The sequence below is a fragment of the Felis catus genome, chromosome D3 (assembly GCF_018350175.1).
Source record: "Felis catus isolate Fca126 chromosome D3, F.catus_Fca126_mat1.0, whole genome shotgun sequence".
NCBI lineage: Eukaryota > Metazoa > Chordata > Mammalia > Carnivora > Felidae > Felis > Felis catus.
This window is the reverse complement of record NC_058379.1, coordinates 56,062,941-56,085,671: the sequence shown is the minus strand read 5'-3', so window position 1 is coordinate 56,085,671 and position 22,731 is coordinate 56,062,941. Positions and strand designations below refer to the sequence as shown.

Sequence of the window (22,731 nt, the reverse complement as noted above, 5' to 3'; positions counted from 1 at the left end):
AAAAAAGACATCACTCTATGTCCATATCAAAGCACATTGAGGTTTTAAAAGGGAAAAATTTATAAATATAAAGTTACATTTCTTTATAACCTCAGTTCTACCACATCTCCAAATAATACTGTGATGTGCCACATGCTTCAAGAACATAGATGATAGTAAGTGGCACTTGCTTCCAACAGGATGATTTACGAAAGTTGGTCTTGTTAGGAAAACTTGCATTATCTCAGATATGCTCTGTTTCCGTGGCCACAATAATCTTGCTGCAGTGATGCATGCAGTAATTGACGATTTTCAAGGAGGCTTAAAAAAAAAGCCAGATGTTCTCTCCCTGACTTACTGTAAGACAGACAACCGGCAAAACACGTCTCAAATCGACTCTTTTTCAACTTCTGCTTTCATGCCCTGAGCTTACAACCTCCTTCCCTCATCCTTGCTCTGAGCTGTACCATTAACTTCTTCACTTATTTCTGTCCATCCGGTATGGCTTCCCCCCAGTCGGTGGTGGTGGTCATGGTGGTGGTGACAGACGATATGATGGTGATGGTGGTGGCGGTGACAGCAGTGGTGACGATGTGATAATGATGATGGTGCTGGCAGTGGTGATGATGATGATGGTGGTGAAGATGGTGTAACGATGGTGGTGGTGATGGTGGTGGTGACAGTGGTGGAGACCAATACGTGATGATGGTGGTGGTGATGATGATGGTGGTGATGGTAGTGGTGATGGCGATCTGGTCCTGAACACCTTCTGAGTTCTATTCTTGTTACGTCTTCATGATTCGCTTATGTTTTCAGAAATTTCTGATTCTCACCTTTCCCTGATTTTTCCCAACTGTTCCCTCTCTATAGATCTTCCTTTCCCCAATCTCCCATTTAATGCTCACTATTTTTAAAGTTTATCCCAATGCTTCCTTCTGCACAAAACATTTTTCTCACCCCTCCTCTGTAACATCTGGTCTGTGTCTTATGATTCCTAATCATATTTCAAGGAAACTTTGAATCTAGGGACTCTGGACTGTCACTCTGTTTTCAATGTCGAGTACAGTGTCTGATTGTGAAATAATAGAAAATATATATTGGTCTCTGCCCCTGAGTCCTGGCATAGAGCTCTAACACCCTTGTCATTTCCTAAGTGATAAGAACATTAGGACCATGTTTTGTTCTAATATTTGGTCTTGTCCCTGGCTCCGGACACAGAGCTCCTAAACACTTTGGGATTTTCTAAATGATAGGAGTGAGTGTCTTTGTTCTAATGAGATGACTATCAGTGGGCCACTGCATAGCTTTGGGATGGGGGCCAGTCACTAGAAAGATCAAGCCATGACTTGAAGCTTGGAACTTTCAACTCCATCCCCGTTCTCTAGGGGGAGTGATTAATGATGGATTGTCCCAAACTGACGAAAGCTCCAGAAATACCAAAAGAATGGGGTTTGGATGTGTTGGTGAACACATCCATTGTGACAGGACAGGTGGTGCACCCCAACTCCACTGGGACAGAAATGCCTGCACTCAGCACTCTTCTGGAACTCACCCTGTGTATCTCTTCATCTGGCTGTTCACTGTTATCCTTTCTCATAGTCTCTAGTGAGCAAGGCAAAAGAATATTTGGGACCAAGATTTCTCTGAACAATCTTGGACTTACAGTCATAGAATCAAACAATCTCCCTGTTAAGTATTTCCTTGAATGAAAGGGAAATTTCACTAAGAATATTCACCCTCTTATCCTATATCACCCTTATTCATCAGAAATGCTTGAAATGAATGTCCACATTCAATAAACGACCCGATTTGTTGTGCTTAATTCTAAAGCCACACTGTTCAATAAGAAAGTGCTAGTCATAGATGGCCATTTAAACTCAAATTACTTGGCATTAAATAAAATTAGAAATACAGTTCCTCAGTCACACTAGTCATATTTTGAGAGCTCAATAGCTATAGGTGGTTAGTAGTTACCACATTGGACAGCACAGACATAGAATGTTTAGCACCATGGAAGGTTCTACTGAACAACATTGCTCTAGATCTCTGCCCTCTTCACTACACCTAAAGGTGAGTTTACAGTCAAGACCAATTATCCTCTGCCCATCCTTATATGAGAAGAAATTTATTTTGAGTAAATTTCAAACAATAATACTTGGGAAGTATATCCTATCCAAAATATTTACCGTTTTTCTACCAAAGTCAAAGCATTCCATATTTTACCATTTGGCACATTCTTTCAGTGAAATTATAAAAATGAACCCTCCCTCTTCCACTTGATATGGGGGCTTTTTATTTGCAACACGAGTTGTGAAAACAAATGCACCTAAATGGATAAAGAGAGCCACAGGTTTTTATTTTCTACTCTCTAACATTAGGATTTTAATGATGCTTTATGTTCCTATGTTTATATTAATTCAGTTAGTCCATTGCAGCACCCTGGCATTCTGAATCTTTAGCCAAGACCCTTTTCTCTATATGATGCTGCCTAATCACGTTCTATCTAAAGAGTAGAGAAGTGGAACAGTTAGATAAACATATAGCCATGTCTGTGACCTATTAAGACTTTACAGCTATCAGAGCAGAAATATAAGCTGGTGTGTTTGTTACATTTCTCAGATTCTTTTTCTTCAGAATGGCTGCTCTTGTTTACACATAAACACCACGACAATGAAAAACCCTGTGTCTATATCTACCTATATCTATATCTATATCTATATCTATATCTATATCTATATCTATATCTATATCATCTATATCTGTATGTGTTTGACTATTTATTTTGTTAGGATATTTTCCTTATAGTAGAATTGTTGGGTCCAAGCGTATGTAATTGTTAAAGCCTTTACTATGCATTGCTATGTTGACCCTACCCTGCTCCAAAAATATCAATTTATACTCTGAAAAGCAATGGATGTGAGTTCCCATTTTCCACACTTTCCTTAACATCGGGTATTATTTCCCTCTCCTCCCCCTGCTTCTCTCTTTTAAACATATTTGCTAAGGATTAAAATGATATTTGTTTAATTTGTAGGTATTTAAAAATAATTAGTGAATACAACACCAAAGGCACAATCCATGAAAGAAATAATTGATAAGCTGGGCTTCATTAAAATTAAAGATTTTTGCTCTGTGAAAGACAATATCAAGAGAATGAGAAGACGAGCCACAGACTGAGGTTGTATATTTGCAAAAGACACATCTGATAAAGGACTGTTATCAAAATATACAAAGAACTCTTAAACTCCACAATAAAAAAAAAGCAATTAAAATACAGGCCAATGACCTAAACAAATACCTTACTAAAGAAGATATACAGATGGCAAAGAGGCATATGAAAAGATGTCCACATCATATGTTATTAAGGAAAGGCAAATTAAAACAACGAGATACCATTAGGCAACTCTGCTCAAAATCCAGAACAGCAACAACACCAAATGCTAATGAGATGTGGACTAACAGGAGCTCGCATTCATTATTGGTGGGAATTCAAAATGATACCACTACTTAGGAAGACAGTGTGGAAGTTTCTTACAAAACTGAACATACTCTTACCATATGATGCAGTCATCCTACTCCATGTTATTTCCTAAAGGAGTTGAAAACTTATGTCTACACACAACCCTGCACATGGATGTTTACAGCAGCTTTATTCATAACTGCTCAAACTTGGAAACAACCGAGATATCCTTCAGTAGGTGAGTGAATAAATAAACTGTGATACATCCAGACAATGTAGTATTATTCAGGGCTAAAGAGAAATGAGCTATCAAGATACGAAAAGACATGAGGGAACCTTAAATGCATATTACTAAGTAGAAGAAGCCAATGTGAGAAGGCTATATAACGTATTATTCCAACTATATGATATTGTGGAAAAGGCAAAGCCAGAGAGACAATAAAAAAATTAGTGATTTCCAGGAAAGAGGGTGGAGGAGAAGGGAGAGATAAAAGGGCAGAGCACGGAGGATTTTTAGGACAGTGAAAACACCCTGTGTAATATTATAATAATGGACAGATATCATTACACATCTGTCCAAACCCATAGAATGGACAATGCCAAGAGGGAACCATAAGGTAAACTCTGATCTTTGGGTGATTATGATGTATCAGTTTAGGTTCATCCTTGGTAAAAAAAATGGACAATTCTAGGGAGTCATCTTGATAATAGTGGAAGCTATGCAGGTGTGTAATAACTTCATATAACCATTACTTTGTGGTTTCTGCCATTGAAAGCATACCTTTCTATCTCAAGTTTTGTATTTTCTTCTACTACTTTGGTGGAGCCACATTATATATTGGAATTGTCAATCCATATGGTATTTTCTTTCATGTGAGTGTAGGTAGAGGCAAGTGATATTTCTGGGTATAATATTCCCCAAACAAACACAAATTAATAGGTTTGAGACATAAAATATTGTTATTTATTTAAAAAATAATTTAAAATTTAAAAAAGATGATTAAAAAATTGAAATGGTGTCAATAGTGAATATTTCATAATATACATACCAGGTAGAGGGAAATTCTTATAATAATATCACTCTAAAATGGATCAGGCTAATGTTATCATGAAAGTGGAACCGGTTGATTGTTTCTTTTTGTATATTAAAAATGTAACAAATTGTTCATTCCTAGCAATGAGTTTACTTTTTTCCTATCAGATATTGGACTACATATTGCACAATTATTGATAAGTTTAATCATTACTAGTGAAAGTTTCCAATGCTTATTGAACAAAGTCAACATCCTTTATAATAAGTTCTGATAACATAACAGAAACACCTGTTGTTAGTGAGTTCTAAATGTTATTAATGGAATTAATTAAATTTGAAAGTAAATATCTGAAAATCATATCACCCATTAGAAATTTCTACTTTCTTTTTAAAAACATTGGCCTTTTACTACATACAGAGCTTAGAGCTTTCTAATAAAGTCTATCTTATTCTCCGAATTAATCATTATTGCCATTGTCATCATCATGATCATGATCACGGTGCCATTACTTTTCTTGCATTTGAAACATTTAAGAATATTTTTAAAAAGTCCAATTCTTTTCATACAAAAAAATTACATAGTTGTCAATAATAAAACCCACTTTAATGAAGTCATAGGTTTAAAAATAACAATTCCTAGGGGCACCTGGGTGGCGCAGTCGGTTAAGCGTCCGACTTCAGCCAGGTCACGATCTCGCGGTCCGGGAGTTCGAGCCCTGCGTCGGGCTCTGGGCTGATGGCTCAGAGCCTGGAGCCTGTTTCCGATTCTGTGTCTCCCTCTCTCTATGCCCCTCCCCCGTTCATGCTCGGTCTCTCTCTGTCTCAAAAATAAAATAAAAAAACGTTGAAAAATAACAATTCCTAAAAATGGAATATCTAGCTGATAGAGTCATCAATCTTTAGAAATTTTGTCTTGGGGTTCAATCAACAGTTATCATTAATTTTATTGAAAAAGCTATAAGAGTCAATATGATTCTTCTTCATCATGGCTCTGTTGAACATTTATCTCCTTAATAGAGGTAAACGCAGATAATTAGCTATTTGAGAGGCTAGGGAGCTCTAGAAATTAAAGCTAAAATGTTAAGAAACACTGCCGATCATTCAAAATGAAAAATAAAGCCTGATTTAAAGAAAGGTTGACAAAAATATGATTCGATTAAAACACTTTGGCAACATTTCTAATTTAAAACAGGCACATCAAAAATCATTTTGTACCTTAAGAATATAAATATCAAAACAACTAGAAAAGAAACTTCCATATAGCCATTATGGACAACAGGTTTCTCAAAAAACTAAAAATAGAACTACCAGAGACCCAACAATCTCTTTTCTGAGTATATCCACAAAGGAAATTAAATCAGTACATGGAAGAGATATCTGTGCTCCCATGTTCACCACAGCATTATTCAGAATACCCAAGATACAAAATGACCTAAGTGTCCATCAACGTATGAATGGATAAAGACTTTGTGATATATACATACAATGGAATATTTACAAAGAAGATCCTGCCATTTGCAACAACATGAATGAACCTAGAAGACACTATACTAAGTGAAGGAAGCCAGACACAGAAAGAAAAATACTGCATGTTCTCACTCACATCAGATGGGGAGGTGGGGGAAATGAGATGTTGGTCAGCGTGTACGAAGTTGCAGTTATGTAGGAAGAACAAGTCTAGAGATCTAATGTACAGCATAATGACCATAGGCAATAATACTGTATATTGCATACTGGAAGTTTGCAAATTCCATGCACTCTTACCGCACACCAAAAAGTAGCAAGTATGTGAGGAAACATATGTTAATTAGCTTGACTGCAGTAATTATTTCACTATCATAGTGAAATGTGTGAATCAAATCATGTCGTCTACCTTAAGTACATACAGTTATTATAAAAAATAAAATTGAATAGGAGCTTCCATCTTATAGACGTCTCAGGTATGATGACCTGAGAAATGGACACGTACATATGGCCTGGTGTCAGGTGTATAAAAATCATAGAAATTTGGATATATATTGTTTTTTATATACATCTAGCTCTAATGGCTAAGCTGGCTGATATCGTAGCCCAAAGACTGAGACTATAGAAACTATAGGAACTGAAACAAGAGGAATTTGTTTTCATTCCAATTACAGAATGGACTGAAGCCTGATCAAGTACTTCGAACATGGAATAGTGGAATGCTCGTACTTTTCAGTAATTTCACTTCATCCACACTACTCCATCTCTCTTCTTTATATATAGATATTTAACCCGTTTACAGTACTGCTGGGAAAGAAGAAAGCTTGGTTAAGAGATCATTTACACTTTTATCTTTACCTTTCATCTCTCTTTCTTGTGTCCTCTCCTTCTGTCTCTGACTCTCCCTCCCTTCCTTTGCCCGCCTTCCCTTCCTTATTTTTCCTTTAATAAAAACAGACCACTTTCTACCTCAGGTATTGTCAATATTGAGAATTTCACACTTTAAAATATCTTCCCAGGTACCATCTTTCACTGCTTCTTGGGAACTTCCTGTTCTTAGCTAATAACAACTTATGCTTGTGAGCATATTTTATGTTCCAGAGTTGATGCTCATAGCTTGTTCCATGTTTCAAAACAAAGGGTAAAAGGAAAGAATGATTTCAGATACACGCATGGGCATTTTACACCTGTTCAGTGTTGTTACAATACTTTTGATATTTGCTATCATGGAAACAGTGCCCTTTATTTGAAGTTATGGCAAAAAAAACATTTTGAAAAAATGATTATAACTCATTGCTCAAAGTTAGAAGATGACCCAGATGTATGAAAATTAGAGAGACTAAGGAAATAGCAATGAAAATCACAGAGCATAAATGGATATAACAAAAGCTGTTTCCCTTTTTGAAGAAAGAGAGGTATATGACCAAACTTGGGATCATTTCTTGGCTTTTATCCAAGTCAGTGCCAATTAGTGGCAAATAATCGACTTTAGCTAGGAAAGTATTTTTTGAAAGACTTTCGTGTATGAAAACACTCCAGGTGGAGAGTGAATCCGCTTGAGTAACAGCGGGGCTCTGCTCCTGTTTTAGTTCGGCTTTGTCTCTAACGCTGCCGGGACAAGTTTCTCCCAAGCCGAGAGAAGTTGGCTAAGTTAGCCCTTGACTAAAAAATTAAAGTCAATCCTAACATCTGATGAGAAAGACCAACAACAGACATCAATAGAAACCGCGACGAAGGAAGCAACAGAAGTTATTAGCAAAGAAATGTTCTCTAACTTGCTCTGCGCATATCAAAGGCACCTCTTTTGAAACAAGCTGCTAGGGCGATGTGTAAACAACGCAGGGAGAGGCTTCTGTGCTCTGAGAATGGAAGGTTCCCCACGCACCGCATTGTTTACATTCGGCTCTCTCCAGCCTCTAAGCAAGAGTTCCTTTTATACTGACCCGTATTGTATCTACTTGTATTTTCAAATCCTCTGAAGCATATAGACCACAATGCCTGAAAGAACATAATACGAAACGGAAATAAAATATGTTGTAAAAATTGTAGATAAAACCGAACTACTCATGTTAGATGGGGCTGGCAGGAATAGGATGAAAGAGGAATAAATGCCCAAATACAACAAATACACTATGTAACACGCGGGAGAATTTTGCCCTACTGTTAATTTAGTATAAGAGACAAGCAGCTTAGGACCGACACCACGAACAAGGTGTCCTCTAGGAAAAGCGGACCATTTTTAAAGTTCAAAACAAGGAAACATTTTGCCCTGTTTTACATTGACCTGCAGACAGGGATTATTGCATTCTTATTACTTCTTTCCAGTTTTCTTACTTCTACTTGCACACACAGCCTCACACACATACTACCAAAGTGCCAGAAAAAAGTCACAGTGTTTTAGACTTTCAAATTAATAAAGGGTGAAAACGGGGGTGGGGGCGAGGGAGCTGGGAGCAGGGGAAGGGAGAAATTTGTCCTGTGCCCACGGAGGGCTGGGAGTGGGGGCGACAGTGAAATTCCACCCAGCAAGTCCTGCTCCTGCAACAGAAGAAGAGTTCAGTTTCATAGATTGAGTTGTACCTTACCTGGTTTTGCAGTTAAAGACACCAACATGCCCCTAATTCTTCCTCTAAGGTACTACATATGCTGAAAGCTATAGTATTTGACCTTACACATTTCCACAGAAGAAACTCCAAAGCAACCTTTAACTTCAATAAAACGCTGTGTTCATTCTTCCCCTTGTGCTCAACGCACAGCAATCTAATACACCTCATCATGTGGTCCGTTACCATGGTAGCAATGAATCCAGCTGCTGAAATACAAAAGACTGACAAAAAGTTGCCTTTTTCCCCTCCACCCACCCTGACAAAGTCAGATTTTTTTTTTCTGTATGACAAGTCTAATTTGAATATGTTTCTGTTGCTGACTCAACCTCGTGAGCAAGGAAAAAAAAAAAAAAAAGAAACGAACAGCAGAGGTATAAGAATAAAAGGGCCCCCACAGCCCTGAAACAAATGAAATAACTATATGCATTTTTTTAAGTTGCCACTAATCCCTCAAAATACTGATCATTATCTACTACTTCTTCCAACCAAGTATTTTTAAACGCCAGTTACTAACTCAAAAAAAAAAAAAAAGGAGCAATAGTCTCATAGCTCCTTTAAATATAGATATAAAAGTTAAGTAATTCAATAAACAACGGATGTTGAAAACACCGCATCAGTATAGGAAGGGCTAGTCTCAAAGGATTTTCCTAGAGCAAACTTCTAATCACAGTTCAGAGGTGGGAGGCAAAATTCTTCAACTTCTTTTCATCAAACCCTGTGGTTAGCCATTATTTAAACAGATTAAGTCCCAGTTCTGTTTTATTTATTTATTTAAGTTTATTTATTTATTTATTTTGAGAGCGACAGAGACAGCACAAGTGGGGGAGGGGCAGAGAGAGGAGAGTGAGAGAATCCCAAGCAACTGTCAGTACAGAGCCCAATGGGGGGCGGCGGTGGGGGGGGGGGCTTGAGCCCACGAACTGTGAGATCATGACCTGAGCCAAAATAAAAAGTTGGATGCTTACCATACTGAGCCACCCAGGCGCCCCTCCTATTTTAAATGATCACAGATTTGGATCTGTGGTGACGCAGCCTGATAGAATCAACCAAAGCATACTTGGGGGTTCCATATTAAGAGAAGTTTGGAGTTGGGACAGTTGCAACTCTGAAGAATCCTGGGACCCCCAAGCCCATGGCTATGCAATTAATATTTAAGGAACCACCTTCAGTTTATTCGCATGTGCTTTAAGGACGCCTGATGGGAGGCCTGGGTGACAGGCTTCACCTGGCCACAGCCGTGGTCCCTCCCTCCCACCACGGACATCCTTCACAGCTGGTGCTCTCTCCACCATCAGGCGAGCAGCTATTCTGTCCCTCGGGTCATGCATGGCCAATCCCCTGCTTCCACAGCTTTGCTTACTTTCCAGATTTAGCTCAAATTCCATAATAATTTGTTTACATATCTATTCTCTCTCTTTAGACATGGACTCTCCTAAGAAGGGGAATGTTGCCCTATTTATCTTTTCATACCATGGAACCAGCAAAGGGTTTGGCATAATGTCGGGCTCGGTGGCTATTTCTTGAATGAATAAAGCAGGGAATGAATGCTTTATGTCAGCACAGTGGAGGAAACCTCAACTCCTCCAGGACTGTGTTCACAGCATTTTCTGCTGTGGTTAAGCCCCTGGGCTGGGGGGGGGGGGGTTTGCTCAGGCTTTTCCTTACTATCCCACGCTGCACAGGGAGGGAGGCAAGAGTAGCAACCACCGAGTTATTCAGATGTGGTTTTAAAATCGGTTCTTACCCAGACTGGATTCGTGATCTTGGATAGATTATTTAACCTCTCTAAACCTTGGTTACTCATATGTAAAATTTCTACTTTCAAAAGTTATGAAAAAGGATTAAATGAGATGGTCCAAGGAAATTACCAAGCACTGAGCTTGAAACACAGTTAAGTGCTCAATACATTATCGCTAGAGTTATTTAGCAAAAATGTTTATGAGTTTTGAACAAAAGGGACAAGAAAGCTCATTCACACCTGACTTTCCCATGATGATAAAACTGTCATTTTCAACCAGATACACATTTTCAATGATACGCTTTATAATATGAGTAGTGACACAGCATAATACAGAGACCATTTCAGGTAACTAGCCAGGATTGCCTGCTCCCACTTACAAACTATCTAGAGGAGATGATGACCAGCCAAAAGGTTTTACATATTCCCAATGTGAAGTAACTGTGGAAAGAGTATTAAAGTTGGTAGTTGATTAAAAAAAAAAACTTTTTAAAACTTTTTAATTTTTTAAAATTTTATTTATTTATTTTTTTTAGTGTTTTTATTTATTTTTGAGACAGAGAGAGACAGAGCATGAGCAGGGGAGGGGCAGAGAGAGAGAGGGAGACACAGAATCCGAGGCAGGCTCCAGGCTCTGAGCTGTCAGCACAGAGTCAAACACGGGGCTCGAACTCACAGACCGTGAGATCATGACCTGAGCCGAAGTCGGACGCTTAACCAACTGAGCCACCCAGGCGCCCCTAAAACTTTTTAAAAAGAATTGTCATCAGAAAGAGCCTCAGAATAGAAATTATATACAGAGACCACGTTTTTAACAATGTACCAATGTTAGCTTAACAGCCTTTAAAAGGTCACCTTGATCAGTAACAAGGGCTGTAAACTGCTCGCCACTACAGACTTTTAGTTGCTTTTCTCCACAGTCGTCTAACTCAGGAAATTGCCAGGCACCAAAGCCAATTGCATAGGAAAAGTAGCATTAAAATCCCTTTGAAGCCTTCTAGGGCAAAGAAGCCGCCAGGGGTTAAAAAAAAAAAAAAAAGAAAAAAAAAAAAGAAAACGACAACAAGAAAAACAAAACCTGTGGCAGAGAAAAAACTTTCACGGCAGGAAGTTGCTATAAAGAATAAAATGCATGTTGCACATCACAAGATTTCTCTATCATTAAAAGCAAGACCTACAGCAAATCAGCAGAGATTATTAAAACAGCTCCAGCACTGCTGCAACTCTGAAAAATCCTTCAGGGTGGTGACTCGTCATGACACAGTCCTACAAAGCGTGGAAGTGAGGCAGAATAGACGAAAAGGCAAGAAGCATATCCACTGGAAAGTCAGAGCCCCTTAATCCTTGTCAGGGCAGCTGATGAAGGAAAGACTCATAGAACCGCGATCTGAATAATTCATCATTATTCTCATGCGTGGCTGGCGCAATAGAAACGCGTTCACTGCTTGTACTCATTTCTTGGTGAGTCTTTACCTTGTGTCCTTTTCCCTCCTACAGATTGCTTCTGCATCCCACCATTCTTCATTTTGTCAATTGAAGAGCGTATCATTTATCTAGTCAATGTAGACCCCTCCTAGGGATTAACTATGACGAGCACACATCCTTTGTCAGATGCCAAGCAACTTGTTTGATTCTCTCTCTTAAGCATTCAGGAAATATGATGCCAATATATTTGGTTTCACAAAGTTTGAAATCCCCTTTTGCCACTGTTAAGATTAACCTCTTGTTCAGTGTGAACAAAATTTGTAACATAATGTGCTGGGATGACCCACCTAATTTCATATGAAGAATCTTAACAGCCGGGGGAAACAGTTTCGAGACATAATGCTTCAGAATTATAAGAAAGATGAGCCAAGCCTTGGATGCACAGGCCTGGGAGAGAGCTTACAGGGTTGTTTGCCTCACTGCTGTCTCTTCAGACATGAGGGCACTTAATTTCCCACAAACTCGAGGTAGCAACATGGGCTCAGAGGTCACATGCTTGAATTCAACAGGATGGCTACCAAAAAAAAAAAAAGAACCCCCCCCCCCCAAAAAAAAACCAAAAAACAACTGGCTGCTAATGTCAATGAAATCAAAACAAGACAAAACAATTTGAACCCCTGCAAAGTCCATTTTTTCAGGTCACATTTTCAAATTGTTATTTAGTTTAGAATACCACAAAGAGCTTTATTGTTAGGGCGCTGGTTTAAATCAAATAAGAAAACTCGTTCACAGCAACAACAAAAAAGATTGCGATCTATTGAACAATTTTTGCAGGCACATAGTTTCTCCAGCTGCTTTGAGCAGCTGACCTAAAAAATATTAATCGGATTAGTATCTATTCTACTCATGAAAATTTCTTATGAAAGAACAAGGCTATTGCAAGGCATCTCAGTTTATATAACTCAGTATCAAGATATTCTATTTTACCCTGAAGATGTTTTCAAAACACGCACTCCTCTTTTGAATTGTATTAACGGTGCTATAAATAAGTATCTGGTTTTAAATAGCACTGTGAAATTGATGGATACAGATCCCACAGATAACTAATTGTGAACCCTGAATCATTTTGCCCTATTCACATATGGAAATTTATTCCCAAATTTCTGTTTTTGTATTTTTAATCTTTTCAAAATTCAAGAATATATCTGGATTCTTCCTTAGTGAAAAACATACTTGGTTTTTAAACCCAAGAATAAAATAATAATAAATAATAAAACCTGACATGACGTGCCCATTTGCTCCGTGAAAGGTAATATTACAAGTCCAATGTAGAGAAGTTGAGGAATATAGATTTATGAAATAACATCAAAAGCACATATAATTTATTTATCCGAGGTAACTGATATTGACATTTTGATGTATTTCTTAATTTTTATATACTAACAATCTTGGATGATTTTGACTATAGCTTTCTTTCACCTAAAGAAAGACATGTAAAATAAACATACTGTGCTATTATACATTATTTGAAAATATTTTTTAATAGTTCCATAAAATTCTACTATTTGGATGTGTCAGAATTCACTTAGCCATCCCTCATTGTGAAATAAATATTTAGTCTTTTCCCGGTCTCTTTTTATAAGTGATACATCTTTGTTTGTAAGTTTTTGATTATACCTTGGGTTATTTCCTCAGAACAGATTCCTGTGTGGGAGTGGGAATTATTGAGTTTAAATTAGAAAATCTAAGCATAGAATGTTAGAATTAGAGGACTCATACCTATAATTCAGTGTAATACTGACTTTATTGATGAGGAAACAGGTGAAATAACGGTCTCAAAGTCCTGCCATGTGTTCACTGTGCTTTTCTTTTAAGATTAAAAAAATGTTGGGGCGCCTGGGTGGCGCAGTCGGTTGAGCGTCCGACTTCAGCCAGGTCACGATCTCGCGGTCTGTGAGTTCGAGCCCTGCGTCGGGCTCTGGGCTGATGGCTCGGAGCCTGGAGCCTGTTTCCGATTCTGTGTCTCCCTCTCTCTCTGCCCCTCCCCGTTCATGCTCTGTCTCTCTCTGTCCCAAAAATAAATAAACGTTGAAAAAAAAATTTTTTAAAATGTTTATTTATTATATATTTTTGACAAACAGAGAGCACGAGCAGGGGAGGGGCAGAGAAGGGCGGTGGGGGGGGGGAGACACAGAATCCAAAGCAGGCTCCAGGCTCTACACTGTCAGCCCAGAGCTCAATGGGAGCTCGAACTCATGAACCACAAGATCATGACCTAAGCTGAAGTTGCAGGCTCAACCGACTGAGCCACCCAGGTGCCCTGACTTTGCTGTTTGTAATATCACCCTGCTGACTCCAAATTCATGTCTGAGGGGCCCCTTCCCAGTTCCAGTTTGGCATCCTCTGTGAAACTCCACAAATGTGCTCCAGGGTCCAAGGCAGGACCAGGACTTACTTGGAGGCAGGTAACAGAGTTTTGTTGTTGTTGCCGTTGCTGTTGTTGTTTGGTCAGAGGCGATCAGCGTGGCAGCATCTCTACAGCCCCCTTCCACTGACAGCAAAACAGAGTGGATACTGAGAAGAAGCAAATATTCTCTCAGGTGAAAATCTGTCCTGAGGAGAACAAAATGGAAAAAGGTTCCAAGAGAGTTGTGAGGTCAGGATGCTCTGAGTTTGAGTTGATATAAAATCAGGCAGAGGTCTTTGATAGACTCCGAGTTCTTTTCTGTCCTTGTATCCGGTTGGGAAACCGGAAGATCTGTGGGGTTTGAGTGGCAGACTGTCAGGGAACTTGTAGGAGCAGGGGACTAAGTGCTTGTCTGGTCACCCTCTGTGACAATCCCGTATCCTGTAAAGCCAGGCGTGTTTGCAGAGCCACGATGACGTCTTCGTTTGACAGAATATATTCCTTCCCAGTTCGAGGGAAAAGAGGAGGACATTTCTGAAAATCAGGTCTACTCATGAAGTCAAAGAAACAGGCATATTCCCGAGAAGTCACTCTTGAAAGAATTCATTTTCTTAATCTGAATACACAGTTACACAAGATTATTACTTCTTGGTCTCTTCCGCCTGACTTATTCTAAAATAAGATGACTTATTCTAATTCAATAAATTTTAATTAAGTGTCTTCTAAAAGCCCATATTGTATAGATGTAGGCGGGAGAAATATAAATAGCCTACAGCCTAGAAGGGGAGATAAGAATATGGATAAAGAAAATATAGCCGCAGATACAATATATGAAAAAAATATAATTAACTGACTTGAGAGTAGATAGATAATTTAATTAGGTCCGTTTAGGCAGAACATTTAGGGGGGGGAAATCATCCATTCAGCGTGCCCCAAGCTTGGGAAGCGGTTGCTGTTGGGATATTAGGTGTATTTTCCCAGATGCTTTTGCTTTGTGCTTGGGTACTAGGGCTACATCTGCGCGGTATACACGCTAAAAGCTCCATGGACGGATGCCTGATGTACCTAAGAGCATATTCGGTGACCAAGATTAGATATAGGAGTGATAAGTTACTGAGTTTCTCCCTTCCTTTGTTATGTGCTCCTCAGAAAGGATAAGTAATTAGTTGGTGGCAAGGTGAGGGGTGCGGGGCGGGGGGGGGTAGTAGCTGTCTCTACAGTCGTATGTGTGTATAAATCATAGGTAATGAGATGGAGAGACTGGGAAGCAAATACCATGCCATGCACCTTGTGGGCACTCAATCAAAGTTCATTATCGATGCCAACTTTGATGAAAATAAAGGGTATTATAACATGAAGCAAGTTAGGAGAATAATTAAAGGCAAGACTATAGGAGAAGAAATTATTAAGGAAAAACAGATTAAACACTTGGAAAAGGATACAAGGTGACTTAGGGGGAAAGATAAAAGTATGTGTGGTTAAAGAGAACATATAGCACAATTATCCAGGGGGTAAGAGAAAAAGAATACTGACGAGGAGCGCCTGAGCGGCTCGGTCCGGTAAGTGTCTTGACTCTTGATTTCTGCTCACGTGGTCATCTCACGGTTCCTGAGATCAAGCCCCATATTCGGCTCTGAGCTGACAGCATGGAGGCTGCTTGGAACTCTGTCTCTCTCCCTCTCTTTCTGCCCCTCCCCTGCTCACGGGCTCTCTCTCTCTCAAAATAAATAGCTTTTTTTTTTTATAAAAGAATACTGAAGAAATACACAATTGAGAAAGTTGTCTGAATAACTGAAGACAAGTTGACAAAGCAGTGTCTGAAATGTCATTGTATATACCTACATGAATTTCATGATCGGAATGAATGATAAAGTTTCATTTGATAGCTAAACATGCCTTACATAAATTGACCCACACTATAAAGATATTGGGTGCTTTGGACCCTCCTGGGTGTCTGTGGTGGTAAACACTCCATCAGTAGAGATCACCTAACATCTCCGAGGTTCTGGTACGTGACACCAGGGAGTTCACTGGAGTCAACCTGGGAGGCATTATCCTTCTCCATACTTCACACTGGTTAATTCTCCATCAGGCCACTGCATTCTGTTTAGAGCCTCTCGGTGACATGTGAAATGGAGAAACTGGAGAAACCATCATACAATGGGGGGAACAATGAGCAGGAAGGGAAGTCGCATAAAAGCCGGCCAGGGATACGCATGTGAAAGGCTATCTGCGCATAAGTAATGGTGAGCAGGGGGTCTTCATTTGTTTAAGGAAGGCACCACGCTATGTGTTCACCAGGTGAGACATCAGAAAGGACCCCTGACATAATAACAAAACCAGGGTGTGTAAGTAACACAAGGCCGAGAGGCCTCAGCTCCTACTTTGTTCATCACAGATGAATCGCCACTCACGTTCATTATACAGGTAACGACCCTTGACCTCCCAGTGGAGACACAATTCTGTGTTCATATGTTCCTATACACACACATTGAGAAGACAGAAACCTTCAGTCATACATCCGATTCTGTGGCTTGGATTGCCCACCCATACGATCACACTTGTGGCACTTAATATGCAAAGTGTAAGAACAACTCTACTTGTTTCATCTATTCAGGCTCTATGATACCTTTGATAAACACTGTAGGCCGATTAAAAAATGAGAGTAATCAAAAATATTTTCTAATCACTTATAACCCCACTGGCCACAAGTAATAGTTTTGAATTGATCTATTCATATCTGTTTCTAAGTACCTATGTAGCTTCATTTTAAAATGGATTGCCGGATGGGTGAAATGAGTGGTGGGGATTCAACAGGACACTTATCACGGTGAGCACGGAGCCATGTATAGAATTATTGAATCGCTACATTGTACACCTGACTCTACTATAATGCTGTATGTGAACTAGACTGGAATTAAAATAAAAAACTTAAAAATTAAAGATACACAGAAACACACTTTGAGAATGGTAAAAAACAAAAATGCAAAACAAGAGAGAATAAAACGGATTGCTACCTTTTTTCTTTTTTTTGAGAGAGAGAGCATATGAGCAGGGGAGAAGGGCAGAGGAAGAGAGAGAAAGAAATCTCAAGCAGGCTCCACGCTCAGCAAGGAGCCCAATGCGAGGCTCAGTCCCACAACCCCGGGACAATGACCTGAGCTGAAACAAAGAGTGGGACAGTTGAGCCACCCAGGAACCCCTAGATTGTTAGTTTTAAAACTGCAACATTTTCCATATTCTAAAGGAGGCTATAGGCCTCATGACTACCTTTGAGGAAGAATGCTCTTTTTTTTTTTTTTTTTTTGGAATAAACTTTAAGGGGCTTATGTTTATATATAAACTAGTCTACAAGAGAGGGATGAAGGAAGAGAAATTAGGTCATCCTGTGAGACAGAGGAAAATGCTCCCTTCACTATGAGTTGTATACCTGAAAGACTGTGAGTTGTTAACCGGAATAAGAAGGGTTTGGGGACTAGATCCAGGGAGGATGGGTGTTGAAGTTCTGGGCACGGGGAGCAAGGTCCAGGTCAGAGGGAATTCCTACCTGTAGGGGAACCAGGTTCTAAAACATGGTGGCCCAGGGGGAAACAGCCAATATGGGATCCCTTTTGAACGGTATGGCTATGGTCTAAGGAATAATGATGCTGATGACTAATTTTAAATATTCTGAGTTATAAAAGCTATTTTATCATCAAGATTTTAGGAAAGCTTTGAGAATTGCCCTTAGCTTCACAGTGAGTAATTAAGTCTGTGTCCATGCTTGGAATGGGGTCTAAAGAAAGAATAGGCTTCCTGAGAAAGTGGTATTTGAGAGACACCTGCGAAGAAGGGGGAGGAGTCTTTGAAGCAAAGGGGCGAGCATGTGTGAGGTCTCTGAGAGGGGAGAGAGCCCAGTGTGCTCAAGGAACACAAGGAGACCAGTGTGTTTGGAGCGCTATGCATAAAGGGCAGAGGGTCATGGCATGCAGACGTTGGCAGACCAAGGATTTGAGGGATTCTAAAATTTATTCTAAGTGCTGTGGGGAGGTTTCAAGGATTTAAAACATGAGAGGAACATAATCCAACTTTTATTTTTTACAAGAGTGTCCTGGCTATGGGGTGGAGAAGGGACAGGAGAGGGGCAAGAGTATTTTAAGAGCAGCCAGTCTGAGGGCCAACTGTGGATTCTGAACTAAAATGCTACCAGTGGAGACAGTGAGAAGTGTACATGTTTGAAATATATTATGGAGACAGAATTGACAGGACCCCAGTACAGACTGAATGAGGGAGGACGAGTGAAAATAGAATGGAAAGAATGGGTGCTTGGGTGGCTCAGTGGGTTAAGTGAATTACTCTTGATTTCAGCTCATGATCTCATGGTTCCTGAGACAGAGCCCCATGTTGGGCTTTTTGCTGATGGCAGAGGGGTAGGGGGTGGGGCGTGGGAGGGGGAAGCCTGCTTTGGATACTATGTCTTTCTCTCTCTCTGACCCTCCTCTGCACGCTCTTGTGCTCCTGCTCTCTCTCTCTCAAAGATAAATAAACATTAAAAAAAAAAGAGTGGAAAGAAAAACTCCCAGCATTCAGAAATAAATGGAGGTGCCATTTACGACAATGCAGAAGTTGGCTACAGGAGCTTGTTGTGGGAATGCGACAATGGGTAAGCAAGGCAAAGTGCTGAATTTGAAATGTTTCTGAGGCACTGCCTCAGTAATGTCACATAAGCTGTGTCTATATCTGCTTGAAGCCCTAAAGACAGGGCCCGAATGGAGATGTACATGTGACAGCTGTAGGTGCAAGAGACTTTTGTAAAGCCAGGGGAAAACATCCATGGAGAAACGTGCCCAAGACTCCTCTCCAAGACAGAGGTTCGGGGAGGTAAGAGGAAATCCGTGTGAGTGTGTTTCTATGGAAGCTGAAGGGGAGTTCTTCAGGAATGAAGGGGTGGTCTTTGAGTTGAAAGCTACTAAGAGGCTGAGTAAGATGAGAATGGGAAAAGCATTCATTAGCTTTAGAATAGGGAGATAATGAAGACCTCAATAAAACCCCTTTTCATGAAAGGGTGAGGGACAGAAGAATGGGAGGTGAGGATGTGGACTCAGACTGGGTAAACCAGTTTTTGTTTTTGAGAAAGCTGGATCCGTAGGGGAGCAGAAGTAGGGCAGCAAATGAAAGGAAACATGAAATCAAGGGGATGTTTCAAATACAGGAGACTCTAGAAAATATTTACATGCAGAAAACAGCGGTCCACAAAGGGCAGACAGACTGATGACATGGGAGAGAAAATGGCTGACTGCGTGTGCACAGTCCTAAGAGGGTAAAGGGGGACCAGATACAGAGTAAAAGTGCAGAAATTAATTCTTCTGTGACGTGAAGGGAGAAGGATGCAGATGAGGGTATGTGTGTACATTTGGGCATGGAAAGAGGGAGTTCCTTTCTAGTGGCTTCTGTCATCTCAATGAAGTCAAAGGCAAGGTTGCTAGCTCAGAATGAGGAATGGGGAGAAGGCTTTGATGCAAGGGGAGAAATAATGAGCTAGTCATTGTGGAGAGTAGAATGAGCGGACTACTGAAATAGAAGGACTGCCACGGAATGTTGCGAGCACATCTGACGTCGTGATCATGACTCTAGGATGCTCAGTTGCGTGGCTTTCTTTGACAAAGCTCAGCCAAATAGGTGAAAGTACAGGAAAGGCAGGTAAGTGGGTTCATCTACTTGGCTTGGCTGTTGCCTGGCGAGTAGACGGTAGGAAAGACATGCAGGGAGGTGAAGGTACGTACATAAAAGGAAACGGACCATGGAATCTAACCAGGCAAGGAGGGAAGTAAAAACAGAAGGTGGTTGTTTGATAGTGAGAAAGAATAAGGACAAAAAGACTTTGTAATGAACACAAAGAGTTGCAAGTGTGGAGATCAGGACAAGCTGGAGGGGGAGGATATGGTGTTTGGAGAGCGAGATAGCTTGCTTTCTTTTTGATGGTGCAAGTGGTTCAAAGAAGTAGATGGCTGAGGTCAAATGGAGGGATTTATTTCTGGATATGAGGAAGGTATTGATTGGATCATCCACAGGTATAGTGAAGTTATCAAGAATAGAGCACCTAAGCAGCACCAATGAAAGTTCTGTAGGAAACAGATCTAAGCTCTAATCCTGTGATCTAGATTTTGTATGGTGGGAGGTGCTGGTGGCTTTCTTCATCACTGCATTGATAGAGCTTCCTTAAGTATTAATTCAACACCAGAGGAAAACAGCCGAGAAAGGCGGAAAGAAACAAGGTCCTGACCACAAGATCCTTTGAGCCTCTGAACTGCCCTTATTTGCAGCCTGACCATTCCTATTTTGTTAAGCTGGCCTGAGTGATTTTTAATTTTTTTTTTTGTCACTTGCAAATACAAGGCATAAACTAATACAAAAGTGTCTATTTCACAAAAGAGAAATACATGGAAATATAATGGATTTGTTGCTTACCTAATATCCATTTTTCTTTGCTGGTGGAATTGTTATCTGTACTTCCACCATAGGTCACGAGGAAGGGTCAAAGTCAATCACTGCTATTGCAATCACCTTGTGCCAGTTGGTGCCAGTAAAACATAAAGGAAAAGCTTCTGGGGGGGTGTAGTGGATTGAGTAGTGTGAGGGTTCATTCTACGTGTCAATTTGACTGGGTCATGGTTGCCCAGATATTTCATTAAACATTATTCTGGATGTGTCTATGAGGGTGTTTCTGGATGAGGTTAACATTTGAATGGGTAGATTTAGTAAAGCGGATTGCCCTTTCCAACGCTGAATGTTTGAAAAGAACAAAATGCTGAGCAAGAGAGAATGTGCTCTCTGCCTGATGGTCTTGGGGCTGGGACACTGGTCTTCTCCTGCCTTCAGACTCAGACTGGAACTTACTTCATTAGCTCTCCGGCTTCTCAGGCCTTTGGGTTGCAGACACAGGGGCTTCCCAGACTCCATAATTGTGTGAACCAATCCCTTATAAAAATCTCCTTCTCTATATATCCTATTATAGCTCCTAATACAAGTAGTGGCCCTAAAAACTTCATGGTCACCAAGAAACTCAGAATGTGACCTTATTTGGAAATAGTCTTTGCACATGTAATTAATTAAGGAGCAAGAGGAGATCCTACTGGTTAGCGTGGGCCCTGATAAGAGGAGAGGACAAGGAGAAAGACGCACCCAGAGAAAGCCATGGGGAGATTGGGACAGAGATTTGAGTGATGCAGATACAAGCTAAGGAAGTCAACGATCGCTGGAGCCACCAGAAGTTAGGAAGAGGCAAGGAAGGACTCTTCCCTAGAATCTTTAGAGGGAGCATGGCCCTGCCAACATCTTGATTTCAGAATTCTCTATTTTAGAAACTATGAGAGAATAAATTTCTATTATTTCAAGCCACCAAGTTTGCAATCATTTGTTATCATGTCCGTAGGAAACGAATGCAGGGAGTTTCTGGGAAAAGTCTCTTTACTCAAACAAGAGGCTCATGGGGAGAGGAGAGAAAGTTGATGGACAAGGAAATGGCAAAAGGTTCCACGTGGCTGGGGCACAGGTTGAGTGGTGAGTCAACTCCCAAGAAGAGCCTGAAGAGGTAGCCGGGCTCAGCGTGCTATCACCGGAAGCATAGAAAAGCAGCAGATGCTAGACTGTGTGAAGGACCAGGTCAAGGGAATTGTGAGTGGAGAAGCAAAACCATTCTCTGAAAACAGGTCTTTGTTTCCTTTTTACATGCTCCAGACGATGGCCTTCTTTTTCTGCATGTGTTGGCTGAAGTGAATTGTCTGCTTCCTGTTTTGTGATTGTCCACATTCCCTGGGGATTCTGCACCGCCTACGCCCAACTGCTGCCCTTGCTCTTGGGGGTAGTTCAGACTCCCCGAGGGGCAGGCAATGAGTGGGAGAGAGGGCTTCTCTGACAGGAGAAATCAGCTTGTCACCCCATCGCCCTCAGTGTGAGGAGACTGCCTGCTACTCAGGCATCTCTGTTTCATACAATCAAACGTTTGGTGCACAATTTGGTCCTTTTTACACTCTATGCCCTGACCTGAAATCCCATCTTCCCCACTAATGTCACCTTCCAAAGAGGGACGTTTTAAAGTGAAATTTCCTTTTTCAGGAAGACCCTGTCCCCTTCAAACACTGTCATCTCTTAGCCAACACAAGTTCCTAGAACCCAGTCCCTCACTCTGGACGTTGACGGGACAAACGGGCTGTGATGAACTACCCTGTCAGCCTGCTCCGATGACACATATGCATTCTAACGGGGACCCTCTGGAGACGCAGAGTTTCAGACAACACAGGAGGCAGTTGATGCAGGTAGTTTTGGATCGAGGAGCGTAGTGACCTGACAGGAGCTGATCTTTGGAGCTTCATCTACTTTGAATTCAAAATCTACTACCTGCTGACTGCATGGCCTTGAGCAAGTTACTTAACCCCCCAAACCTCAATTTCATCGTCTAAAAATAAGGGTAAGAGTCGCACCTACCTAACAAAGCGGCCGTGAAGACTAAGTAGCTAACGTATAAAGACAACCTAATATGGAGCCTGCTATGAATCACTGTGGTTCTTAATATTTCAGAGCAGGGGTTCTCAACCTGGATGCTACTGACACTTTGGGACAGGTAAATTCTCTCCTTTAGGA

At 40.5% G+C, this 22,731-nt stretch overlaps 1 protein-coding gene across 35 annotated transcripts in view; it reads right to left on the bottom strand.

Annotated features, from left to right (window-relative positions):
• Positions 1-22,731, bottom strand: part of DTNA (dystrobrevin alpha) — a 355,973-nt gene that overhangs the window by 154,376 nt on the left and 178,866 nt on the right. The window contains exon 1 of one of the 35 annotated variants that reach the window (XM_019815146.3): positions 8,522-8,706. The exons of the other annotated variants lie outside the window; for them this stretch is intronic. The gene's annotated coding sequence lies outside the window, so the exon portion shown is untranslated. Of the gene's footprint in view, positions 1-8,521; positions 8,707-22,731 lie in introns of those variants that run through there. 35 annotated transcript variants of the gene reach the window in all.